Genomic DNA, 16,792 nt, shown 5'->3' with positions numbered 1-16,792 from the left:
CAGCACACAGCAACCCTGTTCCTAACATAGCAACCCTGTTCCCAAGGTTGTACTAGGCCTAGCAAGTAAAGCTGTAAACAGCAACATCAGAGACACAAAAGTGTAGGCCTTACCCAAGAAAAAGATGGAGCCAAATCAACTTAAGATTTTAAAGATATATTCAAGGTCTTCCCCACTTTCTTTTCTATTAATTTAAGTGTATCTGGTTTTATGTGACGATCCTTGATCCATTTGGACTTAAGCTTTGTACACAGCAGTAAGTATGGATAAATTTTCATCCTTCTCATGCTGACCACCAGTTAGACCAGCACCATTTGCTGAAAATTTTATTTTTTCTCCACTGGATGGTTTTAGCTCCTTTGTCAAAGATCAACTGACCATAGGTATGTGGGTTCATTTCTGGCTCTTCAATTCTCTTGCATTGATCTATGTGCCTGTCTCTGTACTAATATCATACAGTTTTTATGACAATTGATCTGTAACACAGCTTGAGGTCAGGGATGGTGATTCCCACAGAAGATCTTTTATTGTTGAGAATAGTTTTTGCTATCGTGGGTTCTTTGTTATTCCAAATGAATTTGCAAATTGCTCTTTCTAACTGTACAAAAAATTGGGGTGGAATTTTGGGGGGGTTGTACTGTTTCTGTAGATTACTTTTGGTAAGATGGTCATTTTTACTATGTTGAGTTTTTCTATTCATGAGCATGAGAGATCTTTCCATCTTCTGAGATCTTCATACAACTTCAAGTTGACAGTTCTTGAAATTCTTATTATACAGATCTTTCACTTGCTTGGTTAGGGTCACACCAATCTATTTTATATTGTTATTCACTATTGTGAAGGGTGTCGTTCCCCTAATTTCTTTCTCAGCCTGTTTGTCCTTTGAGTAGAGGAAGGCTACTGATTTGTTTGAGGTAATGTTATAACCAGCCACTTTCCCTGAAGTTGTTTATCAGCTATAGGAGCTCTCTGGTGGAATTTTTAGGGTCACTTAAGGATATTATTATATCATCTGCAAATAGTGATAGGAGAGAAAGTGTGGAAGAGCCTTGAACACGTTGGCACTAGAGAAATTTTTCTGAACAGAACATCAATGGCTTATGCTCTAAGATCAAGAATCCACAAATAGGACCACATAAAATTGCAAAGCTTCTGTCATAAGGCAAAGGACTCTGTCATTAGGAAAAAGCGGCAACCAATAGATTAGAGAAAAAAAAATCTTTATCAATCCTACATCAGATAAAGGGCTAATATCCAATATATATAAAGAACTCACGAAGTTAGACTCCGGAGGATCAAATACCCCTACTAAAAATGGAGGACAGAGCTAGACAAAAAATTTTCAACTGAGGAATATCTAACAGTTAAGAAGCACCTAAAGACATGTTCATCATCCTTAGTCATCTGGAAAATGCAAATCAAAACAACCCTGAGATTCTACCTCACACCAGTCAGAATGGCTAAGATCAAAACTCAGGTGACAGCAGATGCTGGTGAGGATGTGGAGAAAGAGGAACACTCCTCCACTGTTGGTGGAATTACAAGCTGGTACAACTGCTCTGGAAATCAGTCTGGACACAGTACTATCTGAGGACCCGCAATACCACTCCTGGGCACATAACCAAAAGATGTTCCAAAGTACAGCAAGGACACATGTTACATTATGTTCAAAGCAGCTTTATTTATAATAGCCAGAAGCTGGAAAGAACCCAGATGTCCTTCAACAAAGGAATGGATACAGAAAATGTGGTACATTTACACAATGAAGTACTATTCAGCTGTTAAAAAACGAGTTCATGAAATTCTTAGGTAAATGAATGGATCTAAAAAAATATCATCATCCTGAGTGAGGTAACCCAATTAGAAAAATACACCCATGGTATGCACACACTTATAAGTGATCATTATTAGCCCAAATGCTTAGAATACCCAAGATACAGTTCACAGAACACATGAAACTCAAGAAAAAGGACAAAGGGCTTCAGTCCTTCTTAAAATGGGGGAGGACAAAGAATTTCCTCTCAGGAAGAAATAAGAAGACAAAGTTTTGAGCAGAGTCTGAAGGAGAGGCCATCCAGAAACTGCCCCACCTGGGGATCCAGCCCATATACAGCCACCAAACCCAGACAATATTGCTGATGCCCAGAAGTGCATGCTGATAGGAGCCTGATATAAAGGCTCTGCCAGAACATTACCAATACAGAGGCAGATGCCCACAGCCAACCATAGAACTGACAATGGGGTCCCTTATTGGAAGAGTTAGAGAAAGAATTGAAGGAGCTGAAGGGTTTGCAACCCCATAAGGACAAGAATACCAACCAACTAGAGCTCCCAGGGACTAAATCACTATCCAAAAAGTGCACATGGACAGACCCATGGCTCCAGCTGTGCATGTGGCAGGGGATGGCCTTGTTGGGCATCAGTGGAAGGAGAATCTGTTGGTCCTGCTAAGGATCAAGGCCCCAGTATAGGGGAATGCCAGGGCGGGGAAGCTGTAGGGGGTGGGTGGGTAAACACCCTCATTGAAGCAAGGGGATGGATGGGATAGGGGGTATAACATTTTAAATATTAATTCAATGTATCCAATAAAATCAGTAAAAGAAAAATTAGGTAACTGTAGTAAGAGAAATCAAAAGGCTTTTTGTAATTTTAGAAATAAGACTGAGTCGAACAAGAAAGAAAAAAGTTAAGTGGAGAAAAATATGGAATATTAAAATATTTTCTTTTTTGGTCATATAAAATTGAAGTTAATGAGAGGGGTAGAGGGGCAGGGAGAGGAGGGTTAGCTGTACTTTTTGCCTCTTTCCTTTCCCAGAGCACAAGCTTGTGTTGAACCTATACTGAACAGGTACCAGATATCTGCCAGAGCGGTATTTACCTCTGAAGTTTCTCTCCCTGCAGACCAGGAGCCTCTGCCTGACTCCTTAGCTTTGTGGTTTGATGAGTAGATTCTCCCACTCTTCTGAGACTCATAGTCACATATTCTGTGGCAGTTCATGCTCTAGACTAGGAGTTTCTCCAAAGCATGTTTGGAAAAGCAAACATGAGTCTGTTGTCTGCATAGACAGACCTGTCTCTATACTCTCAAACCCTCTAAGCTCTCACATTGGAAGACTCAGCCCTTTAAACAGGGGGCCTTCATCAAACCCCTGCCCTCAGGGATCAGGGAACTCTGTGGAAAAAGAGGCAGATAGATTCTAAGAGCCAGAGGGAATGGGTGATACCAAGAAAACAATGTCCTCCAGACATGGCAAGACTGATAAGCATGGAAATGGTGACATTGTGCACAGGGCCTGCACAGGTCCACCCAGAGGAGGGTCTAGTGCTGAGACAGGGAAGTGGACACAAGACCACATCCCTAACCCAGTCACTAGCTCCAATTGATAACCACTCACAGGGAAAATTCAGTGTCTCCAAGGGAGTCTCCTTGGACATACAAACCATATTTAAGGGCAAACGCCATACCCAGCAGTAGATGACCAGCACAAACTAAGCTCAGTGGTATTTATTCAGATTTCTTTCTCACATACTGGTCTTGTTTGTATATTATAGCTTCAGATTTTTATTTTATTTTTACAGTGGCTATGTGTGTGTCTGGTCTGTGCATCTGTATGTGTTTGTATATCTGAGTGTGTGTATGTTGTGTGAGCATGTGTGTGTGTTTGTGTCTGTGTGACTGTGTATATGTCTGTGTGTGCATGTGTCTGTGTGACTGTATATATGTCTGTGTGAGCATGTATCTGTGCAAGTGTGTGTGTATAGTATGGGAGTGTGTGTGTGTGCATATATGAGGGTGTATGGTGTATGTGGGCCTGTAAATGTAATCTATGTGTATGTGTCTATATGTCTGTGTGTGTGTCAGCATGTGTGTCTGTATGTATGTCTGAATGCTTCTTCTTTCCTTTTTTTGTTTATTCATTTTGTTTATCTGCTTGTTCATTTATTTTACTCTTCTTTGTTTGTCTTTTTACTTGGCTGTTTGTTTTCTTAAGAGAGAGAAAGAAGACCTGGAGTTGGATGGGTGGGGAGGATCTGGAAGGAGATGAGAGAAGGGAAACCAGGATCAAAATATATTGGATAAAAACAGTTTTTTCAAGTTTAAATAAATAAATAAATAAATAAATAAATAAATAAAAATAATAAATAAATAAATAAATAAATAAATAAATAAATAAATAAATAAATACAAAAACAAATAAAGAAGGCACCCTGTTCAGAGTAGGCTGCTTGAGATGTCAAGAGTGCTTTGGCTCTACAGCCCTGAATCTTAGGGCAGGTAAGATGGCCATAGACTGCTCCTCCTGGGATCTCAGACCCAGAGTTACCCAAATGTATTCTCAGGTCCAGAGGTAGCTGCTAGCTACCAACAATGGGTTCACTATCCATCATCAACTCCCCTGACTCTGCGTAACCCTGTCCTGTGATCCTTTGGATTTGTCAACAGTGGATTCTTCCAGTTTCCACAACTTCTTCCTGTGGCTCTCTCAGCCTGGGGCTGTGGCAAGTTTACTTCAAGTCCTCTGACTTATGATTGTTCCTCCTTCTCAGACTCCTGCAATGGCTCAGTTTCCAGCTAGATACCACCAGCCACCACGCTTACGGACTAGAAGACAAACTGGAATTCTCTGTATAGATGATTCATTTGTCCTGTGGAGTCATCACTGGGTGATCAGAACCCACACTGGGTTCAAGGCTTGAGAGGGCTGAGTCCTCACCAAGCTCATAGTCTGAGACATGGCCTGGGACAGGGGAGGTGCAAAAGAAGCAATGAGGGTGACTTTGGCTGTGACTCACTACACTGGGGATATAGAACCTGAAGAGGCCACCTCGTGTATCTAGGCAGGAACTCCAGTGGGAATGATAGAGACACCAACCCACCAGCAAAACTTTCAACCCCAAATTTAGCCTGTCTACAAGTAATGCAGGCACAGGGGAGGGAGAAGAGACTGAAGAAATGACGGGCTTAACTTGAGACACATTGCAAAGGTACCAATCTCTAGCAGACAGGAGCTGGACCCTCTGAGAGGCTCCACCCAGCAGCTAACTCAGATCTGACTCTGCTGACCCACAGCCAAACACTGGAGGAGCTTGGGGATTCTTACTGAAGGAGGGAGGATTGCGGATTAAGGGGATAGAAACAAAGGCACTCCACCGGAAGGCCAGGGAGACCTACAGCATCTCTCTCCATCAGGGCCGCCTGGGTTACAAGCAGCACTTCTGCATCCACTGCTGGGTGTGCTATCCATTCCGCCACCCCCTTTCACCCTCAGGGCTGTGACTGTCCTACTGAGTCCCTTTCCTGTCTGTGTCTCTGCATGACCCACTGTCCTCATTCCCAGCAGCGGTTGGTACTCTTTAGCTCCCTGTCTCTTTGAAATGAACTGTATTTTTTGTTATTTTAATTCCCTTTTACCAAATCACAAATACTCAGCTTTTAACCCACCATCCTACACCTAAGGATCCTACATCCATGTGGCTTCTTCTTCCCGTTCTTTGTGGCATACAGAGATCTTTCTATAGCTTGAAAGCACTGAAATGTAGTCCTTTCACGAGGCGAACGCAGCCTTGCAAGGTAGATTGTAAAGACTCGAGTATTTTGTGTACCGTGAAAGTGTAGTGAAACCATGTTAAATACTCATTTCAACAGCTTCAACGGGGATTGTTAAATGTGTCAACTTTATTCGTAGCATGTTAAAAGCTGTAATAAGATAGATAGCATATTAGATTTCAGCTACGAATTAAGGGACTATTGTTAGAATATAATTTAACTCTTCCTACGACACTATCTCGTGATCATCACACCGAGAAAGGAAATGAATAGGTTCCGTTGGGCGTAAGTTCACTGTATTTCACTGCAGTTCTCAGGATGGCTATTGCTTTTCCATTGCTGTGTCTAGTTATGAAGTAAGCCATACAAGACTGGGTCTCTAATGACTCTTTTACCCTTCTAACACACTTTACCTTTAATCTGTTGCTTTAAACTTCCATTTTAAATGACATTAGCACTCCGGAATTGGCTACAGACAAATCAAATGGCAATCAAGCCTTAACACCATCAGTATATCTTTTCCCGTTCTACAACTGGAACCTCACCTCCAAGAGACTGTCTTCACAAACCAACCAGGTGCCTAGGCTTTTTTAGCGCCTTACACAGATAAAGAACCAGAGAGTTAACATGGCACAAGAAAGCCAAGCTACCCAGAGCTTACAGCACAGCTGCCTCTCAAAAGGTCTAAAAGCTGCAATGCTTTGCTTTGGACTTACATTGTGAAATTAGCAGGTTCATAAATCTTAATGGGAAGGTGGACAGGGATGCTTAAGTACCAGTCTTATCACCCACTGTGAGATCGCTCAGCAGTTAATACCCAGGGAAAAGATGTCATGCTTCAATATGTGTTGTACAGAATAGCTCAACTGACCTCTCACCACATAATGAGGATCCCTGTGGGGGTGAGTTCCCTTTAGAACAACAGCATACACTTTGGAATTTCACACTTCTGCTCCTGAGATGTAACTTCACTGAACTTTGTTAAGATGCCAACAGTGTGTCTAGGTCATAGAGTTGTTGTGAGGATTGAACGAACTTGCTATTTGATAAATGACCAGAATGTTTGTTCCCAGGTGCAGAAGACCCAGCTGGGAGGGACCCCCTAGGTTGACACAGACTCCTAATCTGCAAGAATTCCCATTAGAAAAGCAGTCACAGTGCCAAGGGAGATGGTGCAGCCATTAAAAGTGATTGTTATTCCTGCAGAAGGCCATAGTTTGATTCCCAGCACAGTTACAAGCTGACAAGCACTCATATAGCCAACTCCAGATGATCTGACACCCATTAAGTGCACACACACACACACACACACACACACACACACACACATATATGCCTGCATACTGATATGTGTACACATATACACAAATTAATACTAAAACAATATTAAAACATAAGGAAACAACTCAACTGTAAGAAAGAAAAAACAAACAATTCATTTTTTCCCTGAACTAAGCCTCTCATTGTTTATCACGCTATCTGAATATCTATAATGACCCTGCCAACAAAGACTTACAATGTTCCTGACATCTCTCAATACCTCATAAATCATCAGCTACCATTCCAGACACCTTCTTAGAAGTTCAGGTGTCAGTTATAAAGCCTTTGACGCTGAGCCAGTGCTGTCTTGGAGACACATACGGGTCCATCCTCACTCTGAAGAAAGCCTAGGTGTCCTTTCTTAAGCCACAACCCACTGCAAGGTTTCCAAGGGCTTTTCTGCCCCCTCAAGAAAGATATTAGGCAGACTGGAACAAACTCAAAGACTCATGCCTTTTTCTTGTCTATTTGCCCTCTACCAAGAATATAGCTGCACTGGCCATGCCAAGAGCATGAGCCAGGCCCACCGAAAACCCTTCATCAGAGTTTGCTGAATGAATGAGCATCATCCATGGTCACTGGGATGAGATCCAGTCAGTTGTGAATGACGAGCTGTTTCTTGTTTTCTTGGAATCCTGTCAAAGACAGACTTTAATCCAATTAGGGAATCAATATCCAGCAAATATCAGAGCGGTTTCAGCCATACATTTTTTTTTTGTTCAAGGTTATTATTTGGTGGCATTTTAATGTCTCTGTGTGACATTAAAATAACAGCAGTGAAATGAACCAACCTAAAATTAATGAACAGATTGATGTAACATAACACCAAATACACAATGAGGCTCAAAAAAAAATAACGTTATTTGAAAAGTTGATGCATTTTTTTTAGATCTTTTTGAACAATACACTAATGTAGGAAGGACAAGGAAACCTTTAACATACCTGGAAAACTCTTTGGAAAAAGTTATTTTAAAAAATAATGAAGTTTAAATTTACCTTAAGTGCTGTTACAACATGAAAACAATCTGAAAAATTGATGTCTAAATTTGGCTAAGTCCAATTTGGTTATCTTAGGCCTTCATCTCTCTCCATAGGAAGCAGAAGATGAAATCATGCATGCTAAATCAATCTCCCTAATTGCCTTGGTCACCACTGCCTGCCATTTGGACAGGAGTGATGCTAAATAGCATCCAAAAGCCAAATAAGATATGACATTGAGCATAATCCAGCTTTGTGACTTCGCCCATGTCACTGTGACCTGAAGGACAAGAGTTTGTTTTGTAAACTGTGAAGGTGCAGAAAGTGTCAGAAAACATGGAAATGTTCACAGACTTCACAAGTCTCAAAGCCAGAGGTGATACTGGAAAACCTTACTTTATAGCTTTGTTCCCAAGATGAGAAAAAATACTGGCTTGAGCACCAAATCAATGCCCTTGGACTTAAAGATTTATCACATGAACTGCAATTCCGGATATACATACATACATATATATATATATATATATATATATATATATATATATATATATATATGAATGATAGATAGGCAGGTAGGTAGACAGGTAGACATGGATGATAGATGGACGGATAGATAGAGGATAGATGGATGGATGGATGGATGGATGGATGGATGGATGAATGGGTGGGTGGATGGATGGATGGATGGATGGATGGATGATGGATGGATGATGGATGGATGGGTGGGTGGGTGGATGGGTGGATGGATGGATGGATGGATGGATGGATGATGGATGGATGGGTGGGAGGGTGGATGGGTGGATGGATGGATGGATGGATGGATGGATGGATGATGGATGGATGATGGATGGATGGATGGATGGGTGGGTGGGTGGATGGGTGGATGGATGGATGGATGGATGGATGGATGGGTGGATGGATGGATGGGTGGATGGATGGATGATGGATGGATGGGTGGGTGGATGGATGGATGGATGGATGGATGGATGATGGATGGATGATGGATGGATGGGTGGGTGGGTGGATGGATGGATGCATGATTGGATGGATGGCTAGTATATGTAAATATGTATACACAGTATGTTATAACAACATCTATGCCAATCTCCCCCTTTTCTGCCACCTCGTACACAGGCACACAAACACACAGACACACAGACACACACGCACGCACGCACACACACAAACCCATTGTTTGAAATTCTTTGGCCATGTAATTTAAATATGTGGTTGTGAGACACATCAGTAAAATTTGATTCGACTAAATCATACAAGGATGAAATCGCTCCCATATTTTAAGTTCAATTTGTAAATGTCCCGGTGCCCTGCGTTCTGTCTCCATTCGGGCTTTAATTATGGGTGCATCTCTTGGTGGAGTTCTGCGGGAAAAGGATTGTGGGAATTTTTTTTGCGGAGCCGCTGCAGGCCATGGAGAGAGCAACACTGCCATCTGCTGTAATATTGCCAAAAGAACCGAGGAAGACCACCAAATACTGAGGGGGAGGGCGGGTGCCTTTGTTCTCCAAATCGGAAGACAAACTGCAGTTAATTAACACGTATTAAAATTCATTTTAGCCCGTTCATTAACTTTTAAGGGAATTACAATGCACAGGCGTTACTGAATGCCTACAAGAGGTTGTCCTCTCCTGGAGAAAGAAAGAAATACCATAATGCTAGTCTGGGGTCCCCGTGCTAAATTGCTGGTTTGCTTATACAGGAGTCTCTGAAGCTATACAGAAACCGTGCTAGAAACCACACGCTCAGACCCTGACTGTAACCTGAATCTATTGGCCCACGTAGTCTGCAAAATGTGTGGCCCCGGCCTCTCCCAGAAATGACGTTCTGATCAAGCTTTGTAACTTAGGGAATTTGAGATGGTGTTGAGCAATAAATGTCTTTGCAGAGGACAGCCCTCGAGCATCGATGAGCCACATCCGCGTAGTGCCTCGCCTCCAGCACTTGGAAACATCGGCAAATATATGTGGAAACTTCCTTGGGGGTTTCATCCGCAAGATGTCCTCGAGACGTTTTTAAAAGCACACTGCACTCGGGCTTTTCCCCTCCACACCTAAGGAATTCTATTTTTGTACGCTCACAGAGAGAAGTTTATTTCTCTTTCTACTGGGAAGTAAGATATTCAAAGATCTGGACATTAAAGAATAAGCCGTTAGAGGTGGACAGTGAAGAAACAGAAAGAAAAAGTGAGTTTTCGTCGCTTTAGATTATTTTGAGTTTCAATTTTTGCAGTTTCAGAAGTTATACAACAGCGCCACCTAGGGCCCTTTGTGGAATAGCAGGTTGGCTTTTACCAATCTGTCCCCCCCACCCCCCTTAGAAGAGCCAGTTTTTCTGTACTACAAAAGAGAGTAACACGGCACAATATATGTGATTTTTACTGTAGTATTATCCGGTTTAGTTCATTTTCTGGGATACAAGGATTTAACAACATTGTGTTGGAATTTTTCCTTATATAGTGAAACTGAGAGGGGAGAAGATAACAAAGCCCAGTGGACTAAAACAGGAAATGTGGGGGAAGGGGGAACAAGTCAGAAAAGCAGACGAAAGAAAGTCAAGTATAATCATGGTGAATGCTTTGCATTACCAAGTTGTCACACACAGTGATGCTTATTTGTACAATTAAAACATGCTAATAAAAATGTTTCTTAACATTGTACCAGGATAACAATGAGCACCACAAAAATACTCTTGGTAGCCAAACACTCATGCCTCACTTTTTCAATGGCTTGGATAAATTTCTGTGTGTCTGAGGATGAGTCCGAATCACCTCCCTGAGACTGGTGTGAAATGAGAAGGTTGGTCCATGAGCTCCTATTTCTATTTCAACCCAGAGAATTAAAATGAGGTAAAATTTTAAAACCCACATCCTGTCTGATTAGCCACAGTAGCTACCAAGCAGGAGTGAAGAGGTTAGAGGCGGAGGCTTCCTCACGCGACAGCAGCAGAGCCAGTACCTATACTTCCGACCAGGCGGAAGCACCTATGGACGGATGTAGTCAGGGTGGACCAAGAGAGGAGGAAGGAGAGAAGGGGAGAGAAAATGAAGATGAGTTTCAATAATAGGTTTCCCTCCTCCATGGCTACTAGCTCATTGGGACACTTGCGTTTAAATCCCGGCCTTCAAAGCAACTCATCTGCAAAATGAGGAATCGAGGGGTTGCATCCACGGGCAGTACCGCAAACAAGGGAAGACCTAAAGTGCAGCATAAATTTCCAGGAGTGACAGCTCAGGGAAAAATCTGCAGACAAGTCTGTGTTGGCTTGTGGAGCACAGCCCACACAGCAGGCTGCCTGCTTGACTTAAGGACATCTAGATGATCTTCTACCCATCCGCACTGAAGGAGTTTCCTGAAAAAATCGGTGGGAGGCTGGATATTTCAACCTTGTCCTGGCACAGTGGCCTCTGGCTGCGCACCAGAGAGAGACGTGCCTGGGGACTGATGGCCGAGGTCCTGCTACTGGCTCGCACATGTCCCGAAGCCACAGCAAGGCACCTGCACTACCCAGGGATGTGCTATTAAACCTCTGCTGGTCCTGAAACCTCACACAGCTCTTGGCTGCAGCCAGCATCGGCCTTTGCCAAGGATCTGGCCAGCAAGCAGAGTCGCTGCGGTCAGCTTTCCCAAATGTGCCCTCTAGTAAGAGCGGATGGAGGGGGGCTTACTCAGCGCCCTTAGGGGAACTTCCCTAGGCTTCTACATCGGTTTACATTTCCTCTTGAAAATGTAAGCATTGCAGTGGCCTTCTTATTAAAGGGTGAGGTGAAGTTAGCATTGCTTCTGTTTCCCCATACTAAAACCTGCACCCATAACGTTAGAGAGACTGCGGAGGAGGTGGTCATCAAAGAGTGGTCCTGGCATCTCTATGCGGGAAGCCATGCCTGTATCCTTTCCGGAATGCAGCATCCTGGACATGATGTTCCTGATAGCCCAGCAGGTGTGAAGGCAGCACCGGAGGCAGGAGGACCAGTCAGGTGACTAGAGCCAACGCAGTTTGGGAGGCAGAACAGTCTCAGGGACCCCAGAGACACAGCCTTAATAACGCTGGGCAGAATTACTAAGTGGACAGCAACCCAAGGAAGGACAAAGAGGGCAGGGGATGAAAGCCATTCCAGAGTTCAAGCAGGTAACAAATTGTACTATTAACAAGACGACAGCCATACTGACTGTTCCAGCATCACAGCTGCCTCTCCTGCCTGCTGGCACAATACTGGATAGTCTGTGACATTCTGTCTCTTCAACGGGGCCCAGAGTCCTGTCTGGTACCATCGTCTTGAGCTCAAAAGTCAGCCATTTAGACCTCTAAACATTTTTCCCCTTCTGAAGGCTGTGGCTGAAGAAAAAGGCTAAAATGTTGATTTTGACAAAGTTCCTGCGAAGCTTGATCATCATCCAATATCACCCAGATATGGCCAATTCTCTCTGTTGGAAAAACAGCAAGAGATTCCCCTCTCTGGAGTGGGGAGAGACGAGAATTTTAAAGGAAAAAATGCGCTTCCTCTCCTCTGGCGGCAGCCATCAGGTGAGCCAAGATGGGTGCATATACGAACATCCAGGAGCTATGGAGGAAGAAGTAGTCTGACGTGATGCGCTTTCTTCTGAGGGTCCGCTGCTGGCACTACCGCCAGCTCTCCGTGCTGCACAGGGCTCCCCGCCCCACCCGGCCCCATAAAGCGCGAAGGCTGGGGTACAAGGCAAAGCCAGGTTATGTCATTTACAAGATTCGTGTCCGACGTGGTGGTGGCAAACGCCCAATTCCTAAGGGTGCAACTTACGGCAAGCCTGTCCACCATGGTGTTAGCCAGCTGAAATTTGCCCGAAGCCTTCAGTCTGTTGCTGAGGAGAGAGCTGGGCGCCATTGCGTGGCTGTGAGTGTCCTGAATTCCTACTGGGCTGGTGAAGATTCCACATGTAAATGTTTCGAGGTCAACCTCATTGATCCGTTCCATAAAGCCATCAGAAGAAATCCTGACACGCAGTGGATCACCAAACCAGTCCACAAGCACGGAGAGATGCGTGGGCTGACATCTGCTGGCCGCAAGAGCCGTGTCCCTGGAAAGGGTCCCAAGTTCCAACACACTATTGGTGGATCTCGCCGTGCAGCCTGGAGAAGGCACAGTACACTCCGGCTCCACCGTTACCGCTAATACACGTATTTGTAAAATTCATATCCAATAAACAATTTAGGACAGTCAAAAAAAAAGGAAAAATGCATAAAAAGGAATCAGGACAGGCTATGACTGGGAAGAGGGTAGGGAAAGGCTGAGTCCAGTCTGCACAAGTTACACACACACACACACACACACACACACACACACACACACACACACACACACGAAGTCCTGCCATGTGGGCTCTATGCTTCCTCCCAGCCCTGTGAAGAGAGGGAAGAACCATAGAATGCCAAGAGACACAAACGCAGCTGTGTAACAGACTGAAGCAAAGTCTACCCAGAGTGCTTTTCGTGGCCACTTATCAAGAGGAATGATAAAATACGAAGCTGGGAGAGCTCTGCTGGATTGCACACGAGACTTCCCACCCTCCTAATGGTAAAAATGCCGTCCTCCCTCTGTGGCAATGGGAGCTAGAGGTTAATGCAGTTGACGATGGCCAAGGACAGACAAAAGGAGTCTTAATGACTTCATTTGTCCACACCACAGATGAGTTCTTCACCATGGCTGGCCTTGACATCATGAACAATTCAGATATTATACAAATGAAGTGTCTCGTGGCTATGCTTTTTAATTCAGCCAGGGGACAACGCTCTGCTGTTTAAAAGGCTCTGTCACTCCCTGGTACGACGAGTGTTGACAGAAAACTTGTCCACACCAGCCAGAAGATGCCTCCGCGGGAAGGGGCACTTGCCATGCAAGCCTGACAAAATCAATTCAATCCCAAGAACCCATGGAAAGATGGAGAGACACAACTCCCTGAAGTTTTTCCAAACCTATACACACACACTATGGAACACACATACCCCTGACCCCTAGACATATCACACACACACACACACACACACACACACACACACACACACACACTAGTTTATTTTAAATCTTCGAATTCCACCAATGATTAAGCAAGTAAGAACAGACTGCGTACCATGAATTTCTTGCAGCTTCTGTTCCTTTGCTTGCCAAAGCCACAGTGTTTTTTTCCCACAGCGTTTGTTTTGTTTGTTTGTTTTCTTTTCTTTTTTTCAAAAGTCAAACAAACAACAGGAAAACGAACACGAAAATTTGAGAAAAAATGCGATACTATTCTCTTCAAGGAAAACTCAAGTCAGGCTTACAACATTATAAAAATAACTGTTGTAACTAATGTTAAAATTTGAATAAATAAATAAATAAACAGTGTGCTCCTCCACTTCAAAGTGTTGCGGCAAAATATCTGAGGTGTGCTGCCTCTGAACTAGAGATGCATCTCTTGGCTCATGTTTCTGAAGGTTAAGTTCAACATTTGATTACTCCCATTGGTTTGGGGCTGTGGTAGAGGTGTAAGGTAGAACAATCTGCTCACACGTTGAGCCAGACCAAAGGACGAAGAGACAACTGGGACTCCCATGGTCACCCTCAAAGATAGGCTCCCAGAGGCCTAAAGACCTCTCTCTAGACCCAACCTTTTAAAATTCACATTTCACATACCATGGGGAGAGGAGGGGAGGAAGGCCAAATTCAAGCTGTAACACCAGGGTGAGAAACTGCCTGAATTCTACAATTAACCACATCCATTTGGTTTCTAAGTTAACTCCTTGTCAACTGAACACCCACCAATGACAGACAATCAGACTGGGCTTCAAGATTTCGTCTTTAAGACCCATTAAGTGAGGAAAGGTTAAGAAGCCAGACGGCTGAAGATAAGAGAATTTAGAGTCTAAGAGAATCAAGTGTGGAGTTCCGCCTGCTGCTCAGCCTCTCTGGTCTAGGTGGGTGCAACGTGGGAAGAGCATCTCCAACAACAAAAACGGTGCTGATGAAAGTCCTCCGTGCCCAAACAGAACAGAAAGCCTGGTTTGGGAATGATAATCAAGAAGAAACACAGTGTGATTTGCTAAATGTAAATCATCCTTTGTGTGTTATGTTTGTTCCCCAGATTAGCTTTGGTCAGATTCGCTGCCTGGAGAAAGAAGACCCTTGACCATGACCACAGATTGCTAAATGAGATGACTCAAAACCCTGTTAGGGAGCATCGCTCTAGATGGCAAAAAGAAAAATATAATTTGTCTTCTCAGATAGATCTCCTGGCTTATAACAGTGACAATCTGCAATCGTTACAATTCAAGAAGCAACCATTTTGACAAAACGCTGTTCCTCTTTTAGGTGCTAATCTGACATTTCTCTGCACGTCCTGTCTTTATCCAAGTGTGACGCACACTTCTTGACGGAGTCTTTGCAAGTCAATCTTCATCTCCCGACTGTTTACCTTTTCATTTTCCTTAGGCAGATAATCAGAGTACCTGTCAATCCACCAGGTGGGAAATCATTCAAAAGAAACACTGAAATCAGAGGTGTTGCCTGCTCTCTAGAGGGAAGAGAGGCAAAGGTTAAACAGCACCACCCCTGCCAGCCAAGTACCCTGTACTCATCCGTCTCCAGTACAAGCATCATGCCTTTCAAAGGCATCCATAAAGACTTAAATTGTAGAGTAGAGCTTTTCCTGACTGGCAAATGCAGTTCCCTTTTTCTTAGCCTAGAGGAATGTGTCATTGTATCCTGGTTGAAAACCTTCCTCTTCTCTTGTACAGGTGACTACTTAAGATGGCTGTAATCTTTTTCATTAGAACCGTCCCAGCAAGGATGTTTACATATCGGGTTTTATTCTACATGGACTGTCAGTTACCTGCGGGTCTGCTGACCCATACTGCTCACTTCCTGATGGATACCTACAGAATAGCGAACAGCAGACAGTGTGGCTCAAGGGGAAAACAAAAACTGAGAAACACTCAATTCTATGCATTGTCTTGGTTGGAGGCATCTTTGAGGATTTAAAATCTGACTTTGCATCTGCAAGGAAGACACAGGTGCAGTTGCAGCCAGTGCAAAGCACTGAACCTTGGCTTTCTTCCTGCTAGATCTTCCCAGGGAGCTAAAGTAGAGCAGCCACCCAGCAGGAGGGTCTGTTTCCCTCCCGTGTAAGTTGCTGCTATACGCTCTTTTTCCTTGCTTCTGTGGGGTGTGGTGGAGGAAACGTGCAAAACCGAGCACCCCTAGACCCTTCTTTCATGTCACAATCCTGGGCCACATATTTCATAGGGCCCAGCCACTTACACGGATGAGTCTACAAAGAAGGCAGCTGGGCACTGTTTTCAGCTAGCTAGAGAATTGGAGAGGGGAAATTCAGTTGAGAGCTTGCTGTGAACCCGCCAGGAATTCTCTTGAGCTCATTGTTTGGATAAAAACCAAAGTGAAGAGAATAAAAAAGGAAGAAAATGTGCCCATGTCTGTACCATGCTTTCCCTGTGCCTGGTCCTCTGTTGGAGAGGAATGTTAAAAGTCAGAGCAGAGGCAGAACTTCTGTTTTCCTTTAAGAATTAGGCTAAAGGGCGTTTCATTGTTGTAGGTTCTTTTAATACGAATTGTTCAGACAACTTCTATTAAAGCAACATTCTCTCTTCATTCCTTGAGTGTAATGACCCCAGTGTAATAAAAATCATTCTGCTGAAATGTTACACTGTCTGGGAAAACAAGGCTCACTCGCCCTCCTTTACTTAACAACCTTGTTTATCTCAATGAAGATTTGAGTGATCGCCCAATCTACTGAACATGTGCTATGGACCAAGTGCAGATTTATTATTCACTGCGGCTACATAATTCTGCCATAATCACTCCAACTTCAACATGGAGAAATTGAGTCTCGGGTGTCAAACGGATGGCTCAAGGTTTCAGGACTGAAGCGTGGATATGCTACTTGAACCCAAGCTTTCTGACAC

General features: G+C 43.7%; 1 pseudogene across 1 annotated transcript; it reads left to right on the top strand.

Annotated features, from left to right (window-relative positions):
- The first annotated feature begins 12,395 nt into the window (after nucleotides 1-12,395).
- On the top strand, nucleotides 12,396-13,010 carry LOC308420290 (large ribosomal subunit protein eL15-like; annotated as a pseudogene). Its single transcript has one exon. The product of its transcript is annotated as a large ribosomal subunit protein eL15-like (transcript).
- Nucleotides 13,011-16,792: the final 3,782 nt, after the last annotated feature.

The sequence above is a fragment of the Micromys minutus genome (assembly GCF_963924665.1).
Source record: "Micromys minutus genome assembly, chromosome: 4".
Lineage (NCBI taxonomy): Eukaryota > Metazoa > Chordata > Mammalia > Rodentia > Muridae > Micromys > Micromys minutus.
The sequence above is the reverse complement of the archived record's forward strand: the minus strand, read 5'-3'. Positions and strand labels throughout refer to the sequence as shown.